This window comes from Haliaeetus albicilla, chromosome Z (genome assembly GCF_947461875.1).
Source record: "Haliaeetus albicilla chromosome Z, bHalAlb1.1, whole genome shotgun sequence".
NCBI classification, from domain to species: domain Eukaryota; kingdom Metazoa; phylum Chordata; class Aves; order Accipitriformes; family Accipitridae; genus Haliaeetus; species Haliaeetus albicilla.
In genome coordinates, this window is record NC_091516.1 from 9,157,951 (window position 1) to 9,175,847 (window position 17,897).

Sequence of the window (17,897 nt, forward strand, 5' to 3'; positions counted from 1 at the left end):
AACAAAGTGTTTATTGTACTCACAAATTTTCTGTATACTCTAAATGTAAAAATGACTGTACTACTCATAGTCACCCCCAAGTACACATAAAATAGTGCCAAAGGGCAGAACATTACCAGACTGGTTCAACCACACCTCAGGCTTCCTGCAGGCTCACTCAGATGATGATCCCCATACATTTATTTGTCTTTGTTGCCCTTTCTCTCACCCTTGGTGATTACTTACCACACATGGCCACTACATGGGAACAAGGTGGCGGAAAGATGAAGAATGTAAGAGCTGGAAAGCATCTGGAGTTTGGGATGGGCAGAGGACGTTGTCCCTCCATAGTAAGATGGAGTCACCCAAATATGTGGACAGTGGTCAGACAGCAGTGAAAGTAAAGACACTGGAAGGCCAAGAAAAGGAAGGAAAAGAGAAGTTTGGGGAGGTCTTTGCTTAAGTTTTGCCACCAACCTATAGACAAGGACATTTTGGCAGCGCTTGATGGTATTTTATTTACCTAGGGTCAGTTGGATAATTTTTGTCATGATTCTGTTTGCACCTCCAAAAGCCTTCTGAAGGGCAAATGTCTTCCTTTCACGTGTACTAGGCTTTGTTGGGTGATGCAGCTACAGCTATCGTCCAAGGCAACTAACCCACGATCCCCTTAACAAGAAGTCCCATGACTGTAGTAGAACCTGACGCATATTGCCAAAATATCTCTCCCACGCTGGGACTGGAAACACCTAGTTTCTTTAGATTGATGGTTCATAACTCATTCTTGTTCAAACATTCTGAAGAAAATTTGACAATGGAGGAAAAAGCAAAAAATACTTCCCCTGCTCTCCCCCCCAGCACCACCACCATAATTGGAGGGTTTAGATCTTAGTACTAGCTAAAGTTTGTAGTAGGGTAGTAAACAAAGGGGATGATGCAGAGGAAACGCAAAACAACCAGCCCTAGAGATGTAAAAGATGACCTTCGTGTACCAGGAAAAACAGTTCATATCCACCAGTCTGTCATTTATCAACGCTTCTACTCATGCATACCAGGAAAAGTTACTTTTAGGTCTAGATGAATGTAGAGTCTTTGCTAGACGTAAAGACAGCCAGACCAGTTATTTCCAAGGGACTAGCTGGAATAAAAGTTTATTCTTTTTCTTGCTGACCTATTAAGGATGGGTTTTGAGCATGGACAGAAACTTCTGTCATTCACTAAAAGTGTCACCACTGGGTAGCAGTCATGGAGTATGCCTGAGCCAGGACTGAACGTGATTTATAGAAAAGGTGGTGTTTATAGCTACGTCCTGTTGTTACTAAAAGAAGGAGCACAATTGTACATAAATTTTAAAGTGATAGGGGAAATTTGATACTTTATGGCATAAATAGTTCTTTACAGGCAAAATTGCATAATGTATTCTAGTCATAAAAATAATGATTTATACTGTGTGGAGAGTTAAATCAAGAACTGTAAATAAAGAAGACATATTTTCTTCAAACATATAGTGATAGGCACTTTATTTACAGTATCACATTATGGAACAGTTCAGAGACCATGTTTTCTATGAAACACTTTACAAATTCTTCATATAAATATTCTTGATATAAATAGTTGATATCCATGCAATCTCATATTATTTACAAGTTCAAATCAACCAAACATCAAGTAATGTTCATATGGCTTGAAGATGAACATAGAAATCAAAACTAAAGCACATTAAAGTGGCAAACCTACGTAACTGCTCTAAAATATTGCATATGTATAATACATGTAATGTTCATGGTCAGTATAAAGATATGACTAGCTTCTAGCAGAGCCAAACTCAGAGGCTTTGCCAAGGGAGTGTTGGCTTTTGAGTCTCACAGCAAAGTTGCCATCAAGGACTACAGCAGTCTCTGTTCAACTTTCATTTTTGGTAAAATACAGGACACAATCCCAGTTACTCAGATGCAGGACAAAGGACTTTAATTCTCCAGTATGCAGTGGTGTGCTGGCAGCTGGGTAACAGGTATTAAGATAACCAGACTCAGGCACATACTAGGCACTTATCATTTTTCAGATTAGTTAAAGTAGCAGCTGCTTTTTATTACTGAGTTTTCGATGCAGAACCTCAGATGGCATAAATTACCAAATCCATTGAAGTTGACTGGAACTACGATAATTTACACCAGATGAGAATCTAAGTTATCATTGAAGATACAGCCTCACTACAGGCATCTTAAATGAGAAATGCTGTGTAGTAGATATAACAAAAAGTCTGGAAAATCATTTGATCTGATTGTGTCAGTCAGCCCATATGTTAAAAGCAAGGTGTGATAGTCTGGGGAATGCCTGCCAGTTTGTGGATATGATTTCATTGTAATTTAAAGTGCAGATTACACTCACCATTTTGTAGCAGAAACAAGATTGTTATCTATGGAGCTGAAACAGCCTTCAAGAGTACCTCAGCCAGGAATACTTTCAGCCTGGAAGAGTAATTAGATTGCTGCTCCAAACAACTGACAGTTACCACAGCACTTTGACATAAGCCTGGTGTGTATCCCAGGAAAATCTCATCAGAATTCTAAAGACTTGGGCTCTTTCAGAAAAGAAACCTCCTTCGATGCAAAGACAGAAAGCAAAACTGGGGAAAGGAGACACAACCTTCTCCATCCTGCTTTCCCCAAAGCCACAGATCAAAATTTGTTTCTTCAGATGCCCATGAGAAAGGGGGAAATGACGGTAAGTGTAGCTGTGCGTAGACTAGCAAATGCTGTGCTGCTTTGCAAGGTCTCTCCTTGTGACTTTGCTGCAACACAATCAATAGCGTCTGAGACACAAGACTCCCATTAGGAGAAGGCAAAAATCAGCTGTGGAGGTGTGAGATACTAAGCCATCACCTCATGACAGTTGTACTTTGGAGCCTCCTGTCTCAGTGAGAATTGCCAGGCAGAGTCTTTACCATGGAGGGGACACACAAAGATGAAAAGTTAAAGATGATTCTTAAAAGCACTCAATCCAAAACTGGAGTTCCCAAGGTATGGAAACATAGGACCACCCACCCAAGAGGTTCAGGCATATGACATAAGGCCTACCCAGAAATCTGATGCTTTGCTTACCTGTAGATTTCTGAGTAGCTTAAGTATAACTGGACAGCTATCTGATGCAAAGATGGATGAGGAAGGAGTGACACATCACATGTACTTCTCAATGACTGGCAACCAGTGAAACTACAAAGAACACGCAAAGCAGTCTGATGAGAACATAAAAGAGAAAAACTACCCCTAAAAGAGAGTAACAAAACTCCTCAGTAGTAAAATACTGTTTGGGAGCTTTGTTAGAAACTGGCTTCATCTGAATAGAGGCTAAGCCCTGGAGCTACTGATATCAAGGGCAGCAATTAGTGCAGCTCCATCCTGGCCAGCTCCATCCACGTGCAATGGTGAGGTGATCAGCGCTACCTACTACTTCCATGACACTACTGTGGCTCGCTCTTCTCTTGATTTCTTGGGATCATGCAATTTATTAGCTTCTTCAGCATGGGACAGGAAAACACAGGGTCCTTTGTGATGCTTTTTTTTTTTTTTAAACACATCCCTTCCTTATAAGTATCAAAGTAATTAAAGAAGTTGGGAGACTTGTATAGGATACTGTCGTGGTTTAACCCCAGCCAGCAACTAAGCACCACACAGCCACTCTATCATGACCCCTGCCTTGGCTAGACAGGGGAGAGAAAATATAACAAAAAGCTTGTGGGTCGAGATAAGGACAGGGAGTTCACTCAACCAATTACCGTCATAGGCAAAACAGACTCGACTTGGGGAAAATTAACTTAATTTATTGCCAATCAAACCAAAGTAGGGTAATGAGAAATAAAACCAAATCTTAAAACACCTTCCTCCCCACCCCTCCCTTCTTCCTGAGCACAGCTCCGCTCCTGAATTCTCTACCTCCTCCTCTCAGTGCTGTAGGGGAACAGGGAATGGGGGTTGTGGTCAGTTCATCACACCTTGTCTCTGCCGCTCCTTCCTCCTCAGGGGGACGACTCCTCACTCTTCCCCTGCTCCAGCGTGGGGTCCTTCCCACGGGCTGCAGTCCTTCACAAACTGCTCCAGTGTGGGTCCCTTCCTTGGGCTGCAGTCCTTCAGGCACAGACTGCTCCAGCGTGGGTCCCCCACGGGGTCACAAGTCCTGCCAGAAAATCTGCTCCAGTGTGGGTTCATCTCTCCATGGGGCCACAGGTCCTCCCAGGAGCCTGCTCCAGCGTGGGCTTCCCACGGGGTCACAGCCTCCTTTGGGCATCCACCCGCTCCAGTGCAGGGTCCCCCACGGCTTGCAGGTGGATATCTGCTCCACTGTGGACCTCCATGGGCTGCATGGGGACAGCCTGCCTCACCATGGTCTTCCCCACGGGCTGCAGGGGAATCTTTGCTCCGGTGCCTGGAGCATCTCCTCCCCCTCCTTCTTCACTGACCTGGGGGTCTGCAGGGCTGTTCCTCTTGCATGTTCTCACTCATCTCTCCAACTGCAGTTTCTGTGCCTGCCACAACTTTTTTCCTCTTCTTAAATATTTTATCCCAGAGGCACTACCACCGTCCCTGATGGTCTTGGCCTTGGCCAGTGGCGGGTCCGTCTTGGAGCCGTCTGGCATTCTCTCTGTTGGACATGGGGGAAGTTTCTAGCAGCTCCTCACAGAAGCCACCCCTGTTGCCCCCCCTGCTACCAAAACCTTGCCTTGCAAAGCCAATACAGATACTGAGGCCAACTTTGCACCAAAAGCCTGTTAAGGATTGCTATCAGGTATAAAGTTGCAGCTTGGAGGAAGCTTACCAGAAAAATTCAGATGATCAGTCATAAAGAAAAATGAGTGGCAACAGAGATACAAATATCCAATTCTTGTTAGGGACTACTTGGAATGCTGATCTCATTGAAACATGCTTCCTAACTTATTTTAAATTTCTTATGTAATTATACTCTGTTTTCAAGTTCTTGTCACTGCACAGTGGTGCCTTTTGTATAAGTTCACATTCAGGTCGAGTTCAGAGAGGCTTCATAGCCACCAGAGACAAGACATTGTCCTTCTGCCAATGTGGTTTTGCCCCAAGCTGCAAGAAGGCTGAAGTAGCCCTTGTAAGGGCTATTTACATTTTTATTATTTGCAGAAAGGAAGTTTTCAGCCAAGCAAAGATATAATTTGAGTTTTCTATGCACAAAGAGGAAACTGATTTGCTGTAAATAACGATAAGCTAATGTTACTAATTACTTCTGCACTTTTTATTTGAAGGACTAAATAACACTTCACAAACAAGAGCCCAAACACAAGTTGCAAGTTTTGGACAAGCTAAAAAACCAAGTGTCAATATGGACATACTCTTGGTGCATTTAAAATCACACATGCATACAAGAGTAAGCTAAGACTTAATCCAAAAGAGTATTCCACCTTCTGTACGTGACCACAAACTTATATAGTGGCACAGAATCACCAGATACACTGTTAATTCACAAGATTGTTGCGCAGAAACTGGAACACACATGAAAAAGAAGTGCTAAAATTCCATGTGTGCCTGGCTGTCCTCCGTGTACATCTTTAGAACAGGCTTTTATGCAGTCTGGATCCTTTGCCATACTACACCATTTACAGGTGATTATGACCTTTCTTAAACTGCTGCACTGAAGTTCCAGTACAAATGTTAGCATCCATAGGCAAAAAAATTGGATCATGACATAAGCCCATAGCAGAGTTCAAAGAAGAATCAAAACCACCTTGGTTCCTATCAAAGATAAGGCTAGAACATCCACTGTGACTATCTGGGCTGATCTGTTCTGTCATAGAAATCCCTGAGATTTCCTGAACTACTGCTGAGTTCAGCTAGAATGCATCGTTTAAGAAGGACATCTCCTGAGGTTAAAACTACTAGAAATGGAAAGCCCATTATAATTTTCATTAAAATCTTCCAATGGTTAACTGCTCATTATTTAGGGAAAATTGTACCAGTCCATCAGTTCTAGCCTGATTTTGTTGAGCGTCAACATGCAGCAATCGGATCCTGTTATGTCTTTGTCAGCTAGATGGAAAAGCCAGGTATTAAGTTTCTATTTCATTGCAGATACTTTTGGACTGCAGTCAATACACTTTTCTGTTTGATAAACCAAACAGAAAAACTTCCTTGTATTATGTCACATGAATCAATGATTTTTCTGGCTCTTCTCTCAACCTTTTCTGTCTACCAACAGCCTTCTTGAATCCTAAACTGGACAAAGCAAATTCTAACAAATATTGTTTCAGTGCCAAATGTATAACTAGTATTGTCTTTGTAGTCCCTAGAGATTTCTCTTTGTATAGCCAAGAATTACATGAGGCGTTTTGACCAAAGCACCATATTTAAGAGTTCATTCACTGTTACCTTCCTTGACAAATCTCTCTGCACGTCTTCATTCCTCCTCTAAATACCCAAATAAAAACTCGTTAACAGAAGAAAAATTCCAACTAGCATTTTCAGTTTTTCTTAGGTCCATCCAGCAAAACACAAATTTCTAAAGATAAAAAAGGCAACAGCAGCATTAGCTTTGCCATAACGTTACTGATGATTAGACTATGAGAATTATCTGCAAACACAGTTTTATTCTGTTATTTGCTAGAGTTTTACCAATACATCTGAGAAGGCTATGCAAGGCAGAGAAAGGGTAACAGAAGTAGTGACACATCTATGGTATAAGACATATTTAAAAAAGACTGTCTCAAGGTTCAAAAGTAGAGTCAATCAATAACATGGGGATATTTTAGCATTACCCTGAAATGCCAAAATAAAAGTTGTATAAGCATGTACCATAACTGAATGCTTTAGAGATGATCAGAGCCATGATATACAAGGAAACCAAGGAAAACAAATTGGAAGGTTAGACTCCCCTAAAACAAAACACTGTGTTTGCTAGGGAATTTTATTTTGAGAACACCTTGCTCAGCTGACCTTCAGTGGATCCAAACTTTGGTGTCTTCTCTGTTCTTGAGCTCTCGTATTTGTGGGCAGACCAAATGTACAGGTAAAAAGGACAGTCTGCTTTCACTGTTCACATTTACCCACAAAACATATGTCTGCTTTCCCCCAAGTTACTAAAAAGTCATCTGGACTGCATTAATGACTTACCTTTGTTGCTTATTACATCCCCAATCTTTTGGGTCATCTATGAGTATCATTAATAATTTTGTACAATGTTTGATGCAATTTAAAACAAACATTAAATAACACATGGCCAAAAGCTATTCCTAAAATAACCCTAATATGAATATACTTGCTCAGTGAGAATCCTCCATTTACTATTTTGGTTTTGACAGTCAGTTAACCAATATTCTGTTAATTAACACATCATATTGATCAAATTAGTATGACATATAAAAAGTGTCATGCAGTGGTAAGTCAAAATGTTTGGAAGAAGTCTAAGTGTTACATAAACACTATTGTTATGTAAACACTATATTTTTTTATCAAGTGTGTTGTTTAATAAAACTGTGGTCAGATCTGGTTTTCATATACTCATATTGACCAACATTAATTTTACTGATTTCCTTTAATAGCTTACATATCAGTTATGCATTTTTTGCCTACATGGATACTAGCCAATAATAATCTGGATTGGCCTCTTTACCCTCTTTACTGTCAGTACTTTTGACTTCATCAGATCCTCTGGATTGACTTTCCCAGTTTCAAATTTATTGAAAACAAACAGCAGCAATACATATAGGTGCTTGGCCAGTTTGAATATAAACACTGAATTAAAGTTACCTGAATGTGTTACTTTAAACCTAGCTTTGATGGCCAACAGACTCTTGAGTTGCTGCTGGAATAGGATGTGTTTTCTCACCTTGCAAAGTGATAGAAATTTGGGGTTTACCTGTATGCTTCAAACATAGAAAAAATATTTAATTATCCAGTCTTTTGTGTTTTACTAGCAACTTTTCCATCATTTCTATAGATCCATATGATTCTTAGGACTAACCTAACCCTCCCTAAAATGTACCACCTCTAGCCATGAGGGCAGCAAGGGACATGAATGATGCTGTGTTCTTTGCAGAAGTAATTGCCATTTACAGCACTGACTCACGGGAAGTAGTAACTCTACATAAAATATTCCATCAGACTGGGTGATGTGTTATCCCAAGATGGTGTGTTGAGGCAATAAAGAGCAGTCACTGTTCTGAGCATCTGTTGAAAGGGCAGAGTCAGCTTAAAATCTAGCCAACTTTCAAAAGTTAGTTAAAAGCAGTTCTGCATTTTCCTACACATCTCCTAAACAACTTGTGAAGCTTATTTACAGAAACATGTCTTTCCTGGTATGTGGCAGATGCACACAAAAGAAGAGACTGACTTAAAACAAAAACAGTGAAGTTAACCACACATAAAAGTGCAGGCAGTGTAACCAGGAATTATTTTTGTTCAGCATTACTTGCAACAGCTGATATGACTCAATGAGAAAGGTGTAGTTACGCTGACTCTGCTCCTTTCAGAAAGAACTGACCTGTGGAAAGACATGAAGAAGCAAGCTATAATTCAATCCACCTTCATTCTGCCAGACCATGACTTCCCATATAAAAGATTTCTGCAAGAACATCACAACATGCAGCAACAAAAAATATTTATTAGACTATGTTTGTCAACAATTTATACCTGGGACAGTGGAGGACTAACTCAGATCTAGAATATCCTTTTATACTCCCCTCCTTACTCCCATTCACCCTGTACCTTTTTTCTTTATATGCAGACAGTAGAACCTTCATCTTGTCTAGGAATTGTCATTCTTTATTTTTTTTTTCCAAGTAAACTTGGAAAAAAGATTTTAACTATCTTTGCACTACAGTTGAGCATAAAAGGCTTGTAGTATTTGTATACTTCACACAAAATTATGGTTGTTATGGGGTAGTCAGAATGACCACCAGCTATTAGTATCTATACCATTATGCTGTCACTCATCAAGGTAAGATCTATACAAATAATACCACATATACTCTTGCTGAGATTGGCATGAGTCAAAGTAGTAAATTTTGCATAATTTTCACTCTGCAGATGCTGAAGTGTATTCTCATCTGGACTGTAGTCTGCAACATTATTTTTCAGTTCTCAAGCTACTTTCAAACGGTTGTCTTCTGAATGCTAATTTCAGTCTCATGTTGGCAGATCCATACAGAGCATGTCATGACTGTTGCCATGGTTATACTCTCCATTTAGTAAACAGTATGAAATAAACCCACAGTCAATGGCAATAATGCAACTTAGACCAATCCCCAGGTACTCTTGAAGTGGTTCCTCTTCATTTACACTTCTTAAAATCTGAGTAAACAGAGATTGCAGTTTCATTTCCAAGTTGCTGGTATAGGGGACACAATCCCTGTTAAGAAGTGCTCAAACTTAGCAAGCAATTTTTCACTCCTAGGACCATCATTGCAGACAAGGCAAGAGATTCTGAGCAAAGGGAAAAAGTTGCCTTCTTCCCCTTAGCAGATGTGGTGGCTGCGACTCATGAGTACCAGATGGAGGTTGTCACCACAGCATCAATTATTGGGAGAGGAAACTGCAACTTTTGCAAGGCCCAGAGCTATTTTAGGAGGATTTTCCCGACGCTAGAATCAGCCCAGGGTGGATCCAATTTCCCTGGCAGTAAATGCCATTTAGAGGGTGGAGTTGGCAAGGGACTGGGTTTATACATTCATCCTTCAAATCTTACTCGCATTAGTTCTGCCCTTCTCTTCCTCAGTTCTTCCACTCCTAACTCATATCCTAGTGATTTCTTATTTTCTTTTTAAAGAAGAGATCTCTAGTTTTCCTAGTGAACTTCAAAAGCAGCCATTCAACAGCAGCCAGCAAATTTTGTTTTAAAAAACAAAAATCAAAGCCTTTATGTTTGCAGAGATAAATTGAAAGGTCAGAGTAGGGTGCAAACCAACTCAGTACTGGTTGTCCAAGTGTGCGTATGGAGAGCTTTGGTGCCTGCGCTGCTGCCCTGAGCACAGTTTTCACTGTGCTCAGGCTTTGTTGCTGCTGCTGCTTAGAACCACTGAAACCACAGAAGAACAAGGTGATTTTTGTGCTGTCTGTAACAAAGCTCTGAGAAGTACATATTAAAATTACTAACTGGGAAGCAGTTCTGAGTTAGGGTACTGGAGAGATTCTTCCATCTTCTCAGACTAGGGGAGCAATAACATAGCATCGGACCTTCACTACAACCAGATGAATTCAGAGGCTCCACAGAGACCTGTCCCTGCCCAGAGGCTCCATTTTTTGGAATCACTGAAAAATGTATTTTACATGAACATACCAGAATAGACTTCTACCCCTCCTGCTTGTGGATCACAACATCCGTAGGATGACTGATGGTGACATCTGCCTAAGTTCACAGTCACATTATCTGACACAGTATCTCCTGGACCATTTGAATCACACCACACACAGCGCCTGTATCTATTCCCTCTGAAGGACCCCAATACAGCCCAGCAGAGGACAGTGTCTAGCAGTAAGACAGCTGTCCCATAGGTCCTGCCTAATTTATTGAAGCAAAGAAGCATGGATACGTATTAAGTATCAAGGGGTCCCTTCCTTTTCAGCAGAAAAACTGCCAAATTCTTGCAACTCCTAATACTGTCCCGGAAGAGGCTCAAAGCACTAATTTTCCAGAAATATAAGAGTATTTTGTGCCACTATTATTCCAACTGGTGAAGTGCAGCAGAGGAATATCTCTCAGAATATCTTAATTCCTGGAGCACAAAAGAGGAAAAAGAAGAATGCTACCCCTTTCTACTTAGAACTTCAAAAGTTAGATGCTGTTATTCAGAGCAGCTTGAAAATTTAGATGTTGTTTAGTGACAGACCAGTAGAAAAAAAAATCCTAAATCCCTGTTCCAAGAAAGGGATTCCAGTGAAACTTGGGAGGCTACTGAACTACAAGGAAGTACTGGTTTCTCTGACAACACTTTACTGCAGAGCTCTAACCATAGCTTATCTCTATCTTCTGAATTTGATTACAAGGCTTAGCTTGAGATACTAGCTTTTGTACAATTTCCAAGACTGCAGGACAGGAAAAATAGGAAGAAGGAAGGTAAGTGGATGGAAAGTTTATGGGGCATTAGTCAGGACAGAGCAGTACAGTGTACAATGAACTGGCAGCACCAAAGTGTGGTCAAAGGAAGACGGGAAAGAGAAAGAAGGGATAGAAACAGACAAATAGACAATGAAAATAGTTAACAGTTGGGGTACAAAATAAAGGTGAAAGTATATCAACATCACCCAAGATATACGTCAGTAAAATGTTTTTAGCTTTGGAAGCTGACTGCTCCAAACAGATGCAGTATTCCATGGTTCAGTCACTTGGTGTTGCAGGGATAATGTGGTAAAACAAGTACGTATCAGTCTAATTAGTATGTAGGCTACAAAATTTCAGATGCTTTCTAAAGCCCTGGGACAAATGCCTAAGTTTTACTTAGTTAAACCCAACCCGCCAAAGTACTTAAGTGGCACTTTGTTTAAGGCTGACACCAAATACTGCTATACAGATACAAATAGAAGATGAAAACTTGGGGGTGGGAAGAAGTGAAACCAACTCCTCAAAATGTTATACCCTCACACTAGGTCTTTATTAGTTATTCCTCAGTGCATAGTCCTCTTTGACCAAATGAAGCTTAACCAGATAGCACAACATACACAAAAATCTCTGTCTCTCCTCTGAGTTATACAGACACCCCCACACTTAGAGCACTACCTTGTAACTTTGTCTCTGATACAACCCAAGAAAAGAGACGTGTGTAAATCCTGACAGGGTGTTTCAGTCCCAGCAAAGCTAGAGGCCAGTTTGCAATATTGTTCAAATACCTGTAAACTAAAACTTTAAGTACCGGTAGGGATTAAATTTTAAATAGGCTGTTAAGTAAAAAAAAATCTTGAAGTCCAGTTCAGTTTCCCCAGCTTGCTAAATGCAATCACTGGTGACCAAGTTAGGGGAAGTAGAGATTGTACCCAAGCTTTTTAAAAGAATGCCAGTTGTTTGAAAAGGAACCATTTAAGTGTTGCTCAGCTATCTCTGTCTTTTAATTACCTCCATACTTTCTGTGGGTCCTCAGTTATAATTTATAAAGGCAGAGAAGTTTGCAGAAGACTGGCAAATATCCTAAGTAATTGCTGGCCAGTTAGCTATACTTTCCTCCTCTTTGCACTGCTGTCTTGGCTGTGCTGGTGGAGACAAGGAAGCACCAGCACAGCAAGGGTGCGCACGCTGATATGCACCGCATCTCTATAGTGTGTGGGCAGGAGCTTCACTTTTTGGTATATTTAAGCTGTTCCCTTGTAAGTACAGCTCTCTTGCCATCACGAGTGAATCTGGACTCAGTCTTCTTGAAATGGGGGAAAGAGGGGTTGTTTTTTTCTTTTTTTCTTTTTTTTTTTTTCATTAAAGCCATTTTACCAGCACTTAGCATCCTGGAAAATGCACTTCTGAGAATTGTAGTATACGTTGCTTCTCTTTCTTTGTCACTGGTGAAAATCTAGGTAAGCAATGGTTCTTGTTCCTGACATTAGTGGATCGAGGTTTGCATGCCCTTCTTCATGCAGGGTTTCTGCCCAAGAATTATTATGTTGCCTGCCACAGCAACGTAATAATTTGGTCTAATGCAAGGAAGTCTAAAGTAAAGCGCAGTTTAAAGGCAGGAAGCCTGAGAAGATAAAAAGGAGGTTTGTTAGTGGAGGATTCTTATCCACAAGAAGGCAATCCAGTAATATTTCCTTTTAGACCACCAGTCCACTTCACTTTATATTATATGTGCTGAGGTGTTCCTACACATGCTGGTAAACCGATCGGTGGCATTTTGCACCTGATTAACTTCTGAACTGGCCTATCACATTTTTGGTGGAGGACGTCTGACCAGAAGAGGATAAAGCTCTGAGGAATCTTTTTTTTCTTTTTAAACCACTTTACCACAATTAAGTGTATGTATTTGCAGTAAAGACAGAGAATACCTATAAGAAAGTTATTTTAAAACCTGAAGTTTTAATCAAATTTGCTTTTATTTCAGTATTAGAAAATATAATCATTTAAAAAGAAAGTTTAGAAAAGCCTGTGAGAGGAATAACATTCTTTTTGCTTTGAGTGTTCATGAATTCTGCAGCTCGGATCTACAGAAGGTCACAACAAACCCAGAGGGATGTTAAATCTAGAGTCCTCTCAGTGACAGGATTTTCTGCTTTTGACTTATTGCAAATGGTTAACTGAATAAGTTAAAACTCTGAAGAAAGGTGAGACGCTCTTATTCCTCTATTCCAAGGCTTGGAGATTCTGAACCCTCTAAATCAGTTCAGCATGTTTAATTTTAAGAAGTCACTTGCACATTATCATTTTACTTGTAACAGCAATGCTTTTATCCCTGGTAACTTACTAGCGAGCTAAACTCTCCCAACAGATACCTCAACACAAGGCTCCTTATAAGGAAGAAATAATTCATTCCCAGGGTCTATTCTCAATAAACGTAAACTGAATGTGCTCATTCCTTGAGGAAATACAGAGCAGCATTAATTCACACAGCTCTGGGAGTATGGCACACACAATGCCTTTCCCTTCAGTCCATCTCAGAATGACTTCATACTTCAAGTATCAAGCCACAAAAAGGGAGAGGACACAGAAATGAATGTCAAGAGGATTTAGCTCAAATTGAGATGTTTGTATCTTTTCATTATTCTGGAATACTGGTAAAGCATGCTTAGCACTTTAAGTACATTTTCCTAAATGGTTTTAGATTCTAGCCTCTGACTCTAGTTTTGGAATCATCGTGGAATTCAGTTAGAATAAAAACCTGCACTTTGAAAGGGCTCATTCAGTGCTGCTTGTTTATTTTCACTTTAATAGACAGACTCTAAAGAGCTGGCAATATTTATCCTAGAGTATTTTATTTAAAAGGCTAGTAAAAGGCAAATGTTCTTTTTTTAACTCCTTAAATTAAAAATAGTTTCTGAACATAATGAAGGAAACTATGTTAAGAAAACACTGTAAAACCGAAGATACTGACCAGCTACACTGTTTTCTTCACTGACCAATCTTAAGATGGTAACTTCATTGACACTCATGACTAAACGTCTGTTTTTACTGTATTTGAATTTCCAGAGTCACTACACTGCAAAGTGTAGGGATATTCACTACCTTTACCTACAGCAGTGTTTTTCAAGCTTTCAAATGATAAATGTTAGAGTACATTTGTTATCTGTAAAACCTATAGCTTTTTTATAAGAACTGAAGTACCTAGCTATCTAAGAACGCTTAAAGAAACATGATAAAAAAGATGTGGTTTAGCATTGTAAATTCAGCTGTTTCAGCAGGCCCATCCATCTTTCTTCTATTTGATTATTATAGTGCTGTCACCTCAAGGAATTTTTCTTGGTTTTTTTTTTTTTTTCTTAAAGCTCTGGCTCCGAGACTGCCCTAGCCTCCCTTTCTGAGTTTCCTCCTCTTTATCTCTGACCTGCTATCCTCCCAGCGTTTAGAAATATTCTATGCAGCACATGAATCCAGATTCTTGTTCAGCTTCAATGCAGGAATGCCGAGTCTCATCTTTCCAGATAAGTTTTAACCACCAGGGTGACTTGTGTTGGCGAGCATTAGGTTGCCTGCCACCCATTTTTCTACGTTTAGACCATTATTTCCCTCACAGAAAGACAACTGTGCAGCTGTATGTGATCTTTCTTTTAAATTAGCACAACTGGTAGAATGCTACAAGCCCTGTATGTTTTACTGGAATGATCAAAAATGACTGCAAGTGGCTTAATGCTGTGAAAGACTATTAAGAAGGAATTTCACTGAGTGGTGGGCAATGGTATTTTTCCAAGCAGCTCATAGAATAGCCTTTGATTACATGCAGGAACTTAATCAAGTTAAGGTTGCTGTTTCCTAGCCATTCCTTTCTTTCTGTGTAGCTCTGGAATACAGACCTCCCAAAACTGTGAGGCAGAAAAAGAGGAAATGACTGCCCAGCTCAGCAAGGTCTTTCCACAAGAAGAACATCCACTGAAAGAAAAGCTAACTAGAAGTTAAACCACAGCTCAGGAATGGCTTTAACACATATTAATTTCTTCCCTGGAGTTAACACATCTTCCCACTTGCTTTCAGAAAATGAAAGGAACTCAAGGGGCAAAACTGGCAGGACAAAGGACCTTCAGCCTCAGATGATAATTATCAAGCCATTACGGTGCTACACCAGTGCAGAGGGAGCCCAAGGAGAAGCATACCTGGTGCTTATGGCAGAATGTCAAGAGCACAGATGCCGTTACCTCTTCCTGTGCTCCCTAGCCCAGAAATAAAAAAGCTTCACCAGCATCCTGTGTAGCTATTAATATTCATGGACTTAATGGGAAGTAGCTATTCCTGCTACTAGTGGTAGATGGATGAAAGAGGTACATCTATGGGCTTTTCCACTTGCTTTTCTCTGGGATTTCTTAAGCGAATGTAGTAATTTCTGCCCAGATCTGAAAAGACAGAAGAATGACCAAGTTGAGATGACTGACACATGGGCTACTTCTGCTTATTATGGATGTTCTGTTGTTCATTGGCATTCCTCTCACTCTTCTTATTTCTCAGTTTTTACTGTAAAGCTTCTTTACTATGAAGGGAAGAATTCTTCCAGTGGCATTAGTGTGTTATTTTTATTGCAGCAGGTGGCTAAGACCTGGTAAAGAACAGCCATTACTCAATTTAGAAGAGCATTTTTACTGACTTGCTAGACACTTGTTTAAAACAGAAATAGTACTAGAACAACAGAGAAGAAAAATTGCTTCGAGATGTGAACAGTTATTAAGAAAGAGTAGGTCGTAAGGCAAAAATTAAATACCATTTTCCTCTGCTCTCATACACATGCAATCATGAAGTTTTTTTACCTTCTACTTATTCTGTTTCTCTGCTTTCAGAAATACCAAAATCAATACCATATTAATAGTAAAAGAACGTACTACCTCCTCATCTCTGGCCTGTAGCATTCAGGCTCCCTAACACCTCCAAAACTGAGTTGGAGTTAAGTTTATAAATCCAGTAGATCGCTTGTAAAATGCATGCCTAAAATGAGGAAGAAGCCAGCTAATATCCCAGCAAGGTATCAGTGGACTTATGAAACTGTCGCCTCAAGAGTAACTCTTGTGCAGTCTATACTCAGAAGCACAAGCATCAGTTTAAACTCATTTCTTACCCGGAAGGTAGCTCTCACGATCCCAAAGAAAAAACAACTGGTAGTATAAACAAAAAATAAACTATACAGAACATAGTTCAGGCCCTGTCTGTAGTCTGCAGTTCAAACTCCTTGGTCAAAAAACATCAGTCATTTTCTTAGTATGAGCAACTGACAGCAGAAAAGGCAAAAAAAAGTTCTCTGTGAAATTTCAAATCAGTGCTACCATCTAAGAGCTTACAAGCGTATAAAAAAGCCAATACTTGCACATTCTAAATCAACTTCAGGCCTGTGCTGATCTTTCTTTAAAAATCAAAGTCAGCAAGTCTAATACGGTTCATTCAATTTTCCATCCATTTTTAATGGAAAATGCAGTTTCTGCAAAGCGCTTCAATCCCCTGTTCAGAAAATAAGCTATTGTTCCAGTCAGGGGTTTTGGTGGAAAGAAAAAGTAGATGTCAAGTTACAAGTCAACTCGACGTGATTCGTACTTCTCAGATCTTGACGCCCGGTGCACTCGACGTTTTTTCGCTGCGTTCCCTGATGGAGCCACCTCCCGCCGGCGCACCTCCCAGCTGAAGACTTGCTTGCATTGCATCATGGAAAATGTAGTCTGGCTGGGTAAACCAGCCTACGTGAATGAAGCCACTGGGCACAAAAATTAGGGCTTCTGCATTACGTGCCAGCAAGTGCGGCTCGGTGTTAAATCCAAGCCAGACGAAGGAGTATTGTTTTCAACAGCGAGTCGCCAAAAATGCCACTTTCAAGCTAAGGTTCCAAAATATTCAATTAATAAAAAATGTTCTAAAACGGTACGTCAAAGTCTCTCTCCACAGGAAAGCCGGCAGCGGCTTTATTTGCTAGCCCCGATCCTTGCTGTATCGCACGTTCGTGATGTTCTACCTCAGCAGCGGGGCCGCAGCTGGGGCCAGAACTCCCTGCTACAAGCAGAGGTGGCGTTTGGAGTTCGCCCCGCGCTCTCTGTGCCGGAGCCCGGTACCCTCCCCAGCCTGCCGCTCGGGTTCCCTCTCTCTCTCTCTCCATGCCCCCCCGCCCCCCCCCCCCCGGAAGGCCATTCAACTTGAGGGGTCGGCAGCACCCCGAACGGTGTGCTTGTTAACGGGCACAGAGAAACAGACGGGATCCTTTCGGCCCTCCGCTCTGCCGCAGCCGCACCGCTTGCTAAACGTTAACGGGGACAGGTGGCCCGCGCCAGCCTTCGCGCAGAACCGTGCCGACACCCGGGCAAACGCAACGCGCCGACGGCGTTCGGTCGACTCACCGCGGCTCTGCGGCGCCCGGCCCTCCACCTTGGGCCGCCGGAGCGGTGCCAAGCCCGACCACCTGCGAAGCGAACCGGGAGCTGACACCGGGCGGCCGGCCCAGCGGCCCCGGCTACCGTATTCCCTCTAACGGAGGGGAAGGCGCTGGGGCGCGCCTCACTCGGGTACCTCACGGGCTCGTGGCGGGCGGGCACCCCGCCCCACCCCGGCGCCTGTCCCACAGCCGGGCCGAAACGGGCGAGGCGGGCCCCTTTCAGCCCGCCTCTGAGGCAGGAGCCCGGGCCCTTTCTGCCGTGTGGCACCCCCGCCCTGCCCTCCGAGACTCCCGCGCCGCAGCTCTCAGCTCCCGCGGAGCCCCGGCGAAAGGCGGGCGCCCGCCCCGCGCCCCCTCCAGCGGGCGAGGCGCCGGGGGCGTGCCGGCCCCCGCCTTTCCGCCACCGAGGGCGGCCGCCGCAGCCGTTACCGTATTTTCC

General features: G+C 41.8%; 1 long non-coding RNA gene across 4 annotated transcripts; it reads right to left on the minus strand.

The window, feature by feature from the left end:
• Positions 1-1,482: 1,482 nt before the first annotated feature.
• On the minus strand, positions 1,483-17,609 carry LOC138683967 (uncharacterized). Of its 4 annotated transcripts, none has more exons than XR_011323454.1 (3): positions 17,424-17,609; positions 15,213-15,449; positions 1,483-9,342 (listed from the first exon to the last, which is right to left on the minus strand). It is a non-coding gene; the product is annotated as an uncharacterized lncRNA (long non-coding RNA). The 4 variants fall into 4 exon arrangements; XR_011323455.1 differs by having other exon boundaries at positions 1,483-3,191; positions 3,971-15,449; XR_011323456.1 differs by having other exon boundaries at positions 1,483-2,447; positions 3,081-15,449.
• Between the last annotated feature and the right edge of the window lie 288 nt (positions 17,610-17,897).